The following is a 9,275-nucleotide window of genomic DNA, read 5'->3' as shown; positions in this document are numbered from 1 at the left end:
GGCCTGAAGTCTCATTCAGTATCTGAGCATCCTTCAGGTAAAGGATGTGCTGTTCTTGTGCTTCTAAAACAAGAAAACCCGGATAGGAAGTATTTTTGGAAGTGGGAATTTTTTCAACAGTTAAGGTTTTCTCCTGGTTATCACCAACATGCCCAAGATAAAAAACTGCCATTGAGAGAATAGTGGTGATGGTGGTAAGCAAATGGGAGCCTGCATAGGTAATACAGCAAGATAACCTGGCATGATGCAGAATGACAAAATGGTTGGGACAGGGCAACAGCTGTGTTCATGACTGAGACAAGACTATATGTAGTAAAGATAGGCATTCTTTCTCTAAGGAGGCAATTAATCTTCCTTTTATTAGCTCTCCTCCAGAAATATAAATACAAAGGTTTCGGAGCCAGAAGAAATCATACGCAATGAGCTTTCTTTCTCCTGTATGAGAAACGGCTGAGCGAAGAGGATATACAGACTCCTGATCAGTGTAATTGAGTTCTAAAAAGCTCCTTAAGTCATTGCCTCTTGCTGAATGGTTGAGGGCATTCCAGAGAAACATGGAGTCACAGCCATCATCCTAATAGACTCATCCATCATCCTTGCCTGCTTGCAGGGCTAAAAAAAGTCACAAGATGTCTCTCAAGAAAGGATTATGATAGTATATGATATTAGAAGCCAAGTGGCACCTGTGCCCCTAAATACTCCGGTGCTATACCTGAATGTAAATGTTGCCTTGATTGAATTAATGAGCATTTGTGCAGAACTGTAATTACATTATGACTGCAATCCTAAACACATAGGGGAATAAGCCCCATTAACATAACAGAACTTAGTTCTTAGTAAACATGCATAGGCTTGCACTGCACTGCTATTTCAGTGATTCAAGTGGGGTTTGTTAGATCTGTGTCATTAGAAAATGGCTGAGATTCCAGTGAATCTTAGAAATACTTACAATAATCTAATATCCACAATTCTAATAGAATCCACAATTCTATGATTCCTGTCCATATGTTTTCTCCTGCAAAAAGGTCTTCAGAAGAATGATGCACACAGTAAAACAGTACAATTCACATGGACATACATTGCTATGTAAATTCAAGTTCCCTGAATGCTGTTTTCAGAATGGTGGGAACTCCCATTGTTTTAAAACCCTGCAGCGTCTTTCATTCATATAGCAGCCCAAGGGGTGCTGTTTGGTGGCTGCTGCTTCTGGCTGGAGATTTTGCATGTTTATATTACACCCACCCAGGCAGTGGGCCACGGATGTTCAAATGACCATTGTTTCCACATATTGCAAAGGCTTATTTTCTGGAGTCTCTTGCGAGAAATAAAAGTCATTGGCTTGATGATAATGGTCTACCTTATCCCATTAGAAGTACTGATCATTGCCAGGCCACAGTCACTATTTTCAGATTAGGATATTTGGTGTGCTGTTTATAATTTGGCTTGTGTTCATGTTTGTGGCCATCAGATTTCAGCAAAAGTCAAGATTTTCCTTTCAAATATGTCATTTCACAGGAATGAAGTGCCATAACCTAATGGGGTTTAGTGATTCTGAATTGTTTTATCCTTTCTCTTATTAGCATCAAGAGTTGTGTCATGCAAATTCTGAATTTTGATCAGCATTTTTACTTTATTTTAAAATTTAAACCCAGTGTGGTTTTTAAAAAACGACTTCAAAGGCAGCACCTTGTAAATGTATTAATAGTAGTCTATCCTATATTTCTAAACAGTCACTTAAAAAACTATTTTCACTTTTGATCCCATTTACAACTCCTGATAATTCTCATTTTTAGCATTTATTTTGATGACATGGACACTCCCAGATTGGGCTATTCATCTCTACAGCATTAAGTCTTGATTGATTTTATTATTTTACTTCACTTTCCAGACAAGTGTTGCATGAACTATTGCAGACTAAGCGACCCAGATCTGTATCATTTTGACTAATCAAGTGACAGCTATGGTTGTGGGAACCATTCATATGCACTAAACATGTTGTGAGAGGTTGTTCTACCCTTTATGGCTGCTGACAGAACCACAAGCTTGAAACTGTAATAGAAGGTTCTTATTACACCTCAAAGTATAAATTACGAAATGAAAACCTCTTTGAAAAACTTTATTCAATTGAAGCATGTATGAATTTAAAAGTGTTGTTCTTTTTAGCCAACTCAAATTCAAAAGTGTAAGGTGGTTTTTTTTGAACTAGAGTTCTTAATTTGAGAAACAAGAGTGTGCTTCAAGTTTCTGAGTTGGCCACAATTAAATCATTTCCCCCATGCCCCCTAATGTCCTTAATCAACCCCCCAAAAGTATAAATTATTAAACATCTTTTTGGGATTAAATTTTTATTCCTAATTATACGCAAAAGATATATATCATAAAATATTCATCATATAATTGTGATTAAAATGTACAATCTCCCCAAAGATGTGATTAGCAATTTTAAACACCCAAAACTTAATTAAGCAGGTAATGGGGTTAGAGCTAAGTGAGACTTTTAAAAGGGTGGGGGGAATTAAAATTATATTTTAAGAAAGCTTTTTACCACTAGGTCTAAAGATGTCAAGAGAACAACCTACAAGGACTATAATAAAAATGAAGGTGGAACACTTTGTGTGTGTGTGTGTGTGTGTGTGTGTGTGTGTATTCATGAAAACCCATAGTATTTGATTATATTTTTTTCTGTGAGCTTTTAAAACCACCCATACAAGATTCCATGAAGGATTCCCTATCTAGATGGGAAACTGAGTACACTAAGAGATACTTCTTCTTTGGTGATTACTCGTAGCCGAGTAAGATTGTCTTCCATAAACACAGTTTTAACAATGAGTCCGTAAGTGACTGTGGAGGCCAATTCTGGATCCACATGTCCTTCCACAGTGGGGACATTGGTTTCCAGGCAGGAGCTGATCACGGTGTGGACTTGCCAAGCGTGCCTTCTGCCTAGTACGTTTCTCCCTTGCATCCTGAGTTTGAGTGTCTTCAAAGCCCATGACACCTTTGGTAAAGGCTGTTCTCCACAATTATCTAGCACATGTAAGCATAGAACACAGGTAAATGAGTTGATCCAAGAGGATGAAGTGGGCTGGCAACTGAACATAATAATGAATTTCCCTTTAATCTTTTTTTTAAACTACAAACTAGACCAAAAGTAATTTGTCCACACAACTTTTAATGTTGGAGGAGGGAATCGAGCAAATTCACAATGAAAGCTGCCAAACCGGGTAATTGAAACCATAGATTTATTTGTACGGTTCTTCCATTTCAGCTATACAGTAAATTAAACACAAAGCCCAAATATTAACATCAGATTTGAAGCAGCTTATTAATATATTCTGCCATCTTGTTAACATGTTAGGCTTTCTTTTTTAAAAAGAAAAGAAAAGAAATGAACATGATAAAGTAATAAAATAAAACTAGGCAGAGGATTAAAAGAAAGTGCTGCTTAACTTTATAAAGATAATTACCTGACACAAAAAGCAGCTAACAAGAAAATTTAGCTTTGGAGTTCATCCAAGAAAATTAAACCCATGTTGCTACCACATAGCCACCTAATCCAGAAAATGAACCTGGGCCAATGTAACCTTGTCAGAAAATGAGGAACACTAATCAGCTGCTTAGGAAGCAGCCCTGAAGAACTTTTACAGCACCGTGATGGATTATTTAGTTAATTCCAAACATTTGTGCTGCACCTTGAAGCAGATGTTCAGCACAACTAGCAGTTTGAAAGCACGTCAAAGTGCAAGTAGATAAATAGGTACCACTCCAGCGGGAAGGTAAACGGCGTTTCCATGTGCTGCTCTGGTTTGCCAGAAGCGGCTTAGTCATGCTGGCCACATGACCCGGAAGCTGTACGCCAGCTCCCTTGGCCAATAAAGCGAGATGAGCGCTGCAACCCCAGAGTCGGCCACGACTGGACCTAATGGTCAGGGGTCCCTTTACCTTTACCTTACAATAAAGAACTGCAAAAAAGCAAAGCCACATGAATTTTTTAAAAAATAATGAATCAGATGATAATGATGTAATCTGTCAGGGAGATTATATAATCAGGGTATGGCCAAAATTCTGAAGCCGAAAAGCTTTCTTAAAATGGAAAATCTTAGGTCTGTGGTGGAAAGCTGTCAAGGAGGGAATAAGGCAGTCTTCCTTAGGAAGGGAGTTTCAGAGGACCTCATTCTCATCCAAACTAGTGGGCAGTGGGCACACGAGACAGCCTGTGTTGATTATAGGTTCCTACAGAAGAGACATTATTTGTATTTGGCAAGGTTGAATACAATATTTTGCTGCCTGAGACAAACAACAAGATGGCACCCACCCCCATTCCACTTTGAAAAGCTGTCCAGACCAGTACTGACTCTTACACCAAAACTGGTAAAGGAACAACATCCATCTCTAAGTCTGAGGGCAGCAGGCTAGATTACGGGGTGCAGATCAGCCTTTTGTGGTGCACAGAATCAGGGCTGGCCCTGCCCTTAGGCAAAGTCATACAATCTCCTCATGTCACAAATGGAGAATGACACTTTGCATGTCATGAGTCTATCTCATATATTAAAGGTAAAGGGACCCCTGACCATTAGGTCCAGTCGTGACCGACTCTGGGGTTTACCTCGCTTTACTGGCCGAGGGAGCCGGCGTACAGCTTCCATGTCATGTGGCCAGCATGACTAAGCTGCTTCTGGCGAACCAGAGCAGCGCATGGAAACGCTGTTTACTTTCCCGCCGGAGTGGTACCTATTTATCTACTTGCACTCTGACGTGCTTTCGAACTGCTAGGTGGGCAGGAGCAGGGACCGAGCAACGGGAGCTCACCCCATCATGGAGATTCGAACCGCCGACCTTCTAATCGGCAAGTCCTAGGCTATGTGGTTTAACCCACAGCGCCACCTGTGTCCCAATCTCATATATTAGTTTCACCTTTTTAGTAGAGTTACTGAAATAAATGAACTTTTCCACGATATTCTAATTTTTCGAGTTTCACCTGTATTATCCCTACAGCCCTGTGAGTTGAGGTAGGTTAGGCTGAGAGTGAGTGACTTGCCCAAAGTCACCGAGTGATCTTCATGGCTGAGTGGGGATTGAAATCATGGTCTCTCAGGTCCAGTACTCTAACCACTATACCCCACTGGCTCATTTATTAGGCGAAGTACTAGAAGTCACCTAGGAAGGGCATCACAGGGCAAGGTCTACAACTCAGTGATGGTGGAGCACCAACAAGCTCTGAAGTTCCTTCTCTTCCTCCCTGTCCCCACAATCGCCTTTTGAGTTTTCAGAGCTGGCAGGTATGGTGTGCATAAAAGCAACAGGGGAAGTGAAAAACCACGGATGAATTTGCTATGCATGATGGCAGTGGCAATTCTTCAGGCGCGCAACCATATTGCTTTTCAACCCACTTCTCATGCAACAGCCTCATTTTAAGCAGACGCTAAAAAGACGTGCTTTTAACCTCAAAATCTTTCCCTCCTAATTTGCAATATACAGAATCGCAAACACATTGCAGCCTCAAGTAAGTACATTTTTTAAAAAATAAAAAAATAAAAAAATGGTAATACTCCCCTCCCACACACCCCCTCCCAATCCCGAAGGTTTAATTTTCATGATTATGTTAGATTATGAGTCATTTTAAATCATGGTATCCAGTAGAGACTGCTCCTACTCAGCAGCTCTTTTCAACAGTTGTTTATGGTAGTTTCAGCCTCTTTCTGCCTCTCGGAGGCTCTTTATTTTTAAAGCAAGGCAGACAAGGCCTAAAATTATTCCATTAAAGAGGTGCAATTTTTGTAATGGGACTTAGAGTGCTCTGCAGAAGTGCAGGCAAGTTTCTTCAATATCCTGAGCATTATTCGCTCATTTAGTTAAATGATGTTTCTAATTCCCTGGTAATTACATGTAATGAGGCACTCTTTCTCTTCTTGATGAGACTTTAGCTTAATATGAGATGTCGTCTTTTTCCCCCTCCTTTTTTTTTTAAAGGGATAATTACGCTTCCCAGGAAAAGTGGGGTTTGTTGTGCAGAATATAGCAAATTATTTTATTTCCTGCCATCTTGACTGCCAGTAAATTATAAAATTAAGTTTCAGAGAAGCATTAGCACCATTTTGGAAAAAGGCTTGAGATTCTATATTGCACCCCCCCCCATCTCCTTTATTCATCTGCTGATGTCCTCTGGGACCATTGGGCTATTATTTAAAAAATAGATGTTTTTCTGCCAAACCCCAGTATTTGGTGGCTGTGTGGTAGCAACATGGGTTTAATTTTCTTGGATGAACTCCAAAGCTAAATTTTCTTGTTAGCTGCTTTTTGTGTCAGGTAATTATCTTTATAAAGTTAAGCAGCACTTTCTTTTAATCCTCTGCCTAGTTTTATTTTATTACTTTATCATGTTTGTTTCTTTTTTTTAAAAAAAGGAAGCCTAACATGTTAACAAGATGGCAGAATATATTAATAAGCTGCTTCAAATCTGATGTTAATATTTGGGCTTTGTGTTTAATTTACTGTATAGCTGAAATGGAAGAACCGTACAAATAAATCTATGGTTTCAATTACCCGGTTTGGCAGCTTTCATTGTGAATTTGCTCGATTCCCTCCTCCAACATTAAAAGTTGTGTGGACAAATTAATTTTGGTCTAGTTTGTAGTTAAAAAAAAAGATTAAAGGGAAATTCATTATTATGTTCAGTTGCTAGCCCTTTTCATCCTCTAGGATGAACACATTTACCTGTGTTCTATGCTTACATGTGCTAGATAAATATGACTGGAGCAGGAGGCACATTTCTAATCAGGTGATCTGATCCAGAGCCCACGTTTGATAAGCTGCTTTTATTGTCCCTTGCTCAAGGGGGCATCCCTTTACAGGGCAGGGGAACTCTTCATCTTCAAAGAGACACATGCATGGAGCTGCCAGTCCGTTGAAAGGGACAAGAAAACAAGGGAGAGAGAGACAGCTCCTTGCAATGTTTTGCAAATACGACACATGCAGGAGAGACCTGCTTACTCATATGTTAGTTGAGCTTTGGTGGCTCTGGTGTAAAACAAAATAGCATTTTCTAAATACGGCATTGCTTGCAAAGGAACAATATAGGCAATTTTTTAAAATTTAAACTCTCCATATAACAACCCCAGTTGCTGGAAAGGCAGGAATCCAGCAAGGGAGAGAGAGAGAGAGAGAAAATGAATATTTAGCCATTATGCCGAAAGAGCAGAAGTTTGTATTCTTGTCCTAAATGCCAAGTTATATATGATGCTCAGCCACATATCATTTGTCTCTGATGTTTTTTCTTTTGTCAAATGTTTCTGCCATGGTTGCAATCTAAAGTCGTGTATGTCCGTCTGTCTGTTTCTTTCTTAATCCTTTGCTTTTCCTGCATTAACACCCCTCTCACCTTGGCTGCTGTTCAACCCGTGGGAGCAAAACGTCACGGCGAGAAAAGCAGCTTGGAGCATGTGCACAGATTATCTCCCCAAGTAGCTCTCCCTCTCTAGACTGCAGCCTCTGTGAGGACAATGCGTATTTCTGCAGCAGTGTTTTGCGAAAGGACAACAAACTGTGCAACGGAACATCACTTCATGTGTGGACCTAATGTCCAAAGGGAACTCTTTCCACTCTCTCCAACCATTTTTACAGAGGTGAGAGGGAAGATGCTATGGCGGACCTGCAGAGCTTGGAACATAAATAGCATTTGATGTCATATTTGTTGTGCTGCAAGTCAGTTGCTTTTGGCATCCCTCTTAGGACTCTTCCTCTTCAGTTGATGCCAGAAGCTCACAAATTCCTAGATGTTCACACATAAACTTTGGTTTATAGAACTGGGGTCAGATCTTGGTGTTGGCAGCTATGTACAAGTGCACAACTCTACATCAGTGAACTTTTGTTCATAGCATTGAACCATATGTCATCTTCCATCTGCTGACATGACTGATACCTCATGCACACTAGTCATTATAGTCTGATATTTAACATCCACTCTTTTTCTTCCCCCACACTCCTATACAGTAGAATATTCAGTTTGGAGTGTTATAAATGCCTTTATCCAGTCTCATTGACATTTTAAACAAACGGTGATATATTTAGTACAATAATTACAGTTATTTGATTACTTTTCTCTTAGCCTCAAGTAGAAGGCAACTGACATATGTGAGTGCCCCTGAGACTAATACTCTGTAATAAACCAACATTATTTATTACAAGATGCATTTTATTAATAGGAATTGGCAGTAATTAATTCACTCAAGTTGATGTTACTAATGATTACATGTAATTCATGAAATATTTATGTAAGAAGATGGTGGATGAAAATGATGCAAAGGTCATTTTGCTAATTAGTTAAATATCTGCTGCACTTCACATGAAATGTTTTACCTCTGTATTGTTTCAGCTTTGCTGGAATAATATGGCTATGAAATTGGGGAGGGGGATCCCTAAAGAAAACAAAATGGTAAAGATTATGATTATTGGTTTGAATATATGCTTGGGCTGTTTCCATTCTTTATTCATTTACCCCCCTCATAAATTCACTTCCTCGTTCTGAGTGAAAGATCCCATTGAGAGATAAAGCCACCTCAATCTAATTGAGGTTATCGGTTTCTGGTGTGTCTCCCAGTTTAAGGATAAGTTAATATATCTTTGTCTGTTTAACTTGCTGCTGCCGCCTGCCTTTTGAATCAAATAATGCCTGCCCAAATTAATAGCAGGCATCTGAACCGGAAAGATCATGGAACCAAAGTTGCTCTCTTCGATTTTCATATCAAAGCTCTTCCTGACATCAGCAAGCACCAGGTTAGTCTTTTATGCCTATCAATTTGGCTTTTATCCAGGGCTTCAATTATACTGTTTTTTGGTGTGTGTGTGTGTTTTATAAAAAAGAGTAGATTTTGTCTCAAGAAGGGCCATGGCTATACCAGGTCCCTTTACTATAGCCATGAAAAAGTCCAATGGTATCTGTGATGGCTATTTGTGGGTGTAGTGGTGAGTTGCATTCTGGCCTAGAGGTTATTATGGCAACCCATGTTGTAGGCCTCTTCTTCTGGGTAGGGGGGAATCCTTCTAGCTACAAGAAAATTGGACCCTTTGACCTACCTGGTCTGCAGTTGCTGCAAGAAGCAAATAAATGTGGCTTTAAATGTGGCAATAACATTGGGGCGGTGGTGGGGAGAGTCTATATGCAGGATGCTTCTCACAATGAGCACCAACATCACAAAGATGTTTCTGGGGACAGCCTTCTTGTTGCCATTTTGTGTCTCACTCATCATCACATCATGGTAATCTGGTGGAGATTGTTC

This window comes from Podarcis liolepis (assembly GCF_965112155.1).
Source record: "Podarcis liolepis genome assembly, chromosome: 5".
Taxonomy (NCBI): Eukaryota; Metazoa; Chordata; class Lepidosauria; order Squamata; family Lacertidae; genus Podarcis; species Podarcis liolepis.
This window is presented reverse-complemented; position numbering follows the sequence as displayed.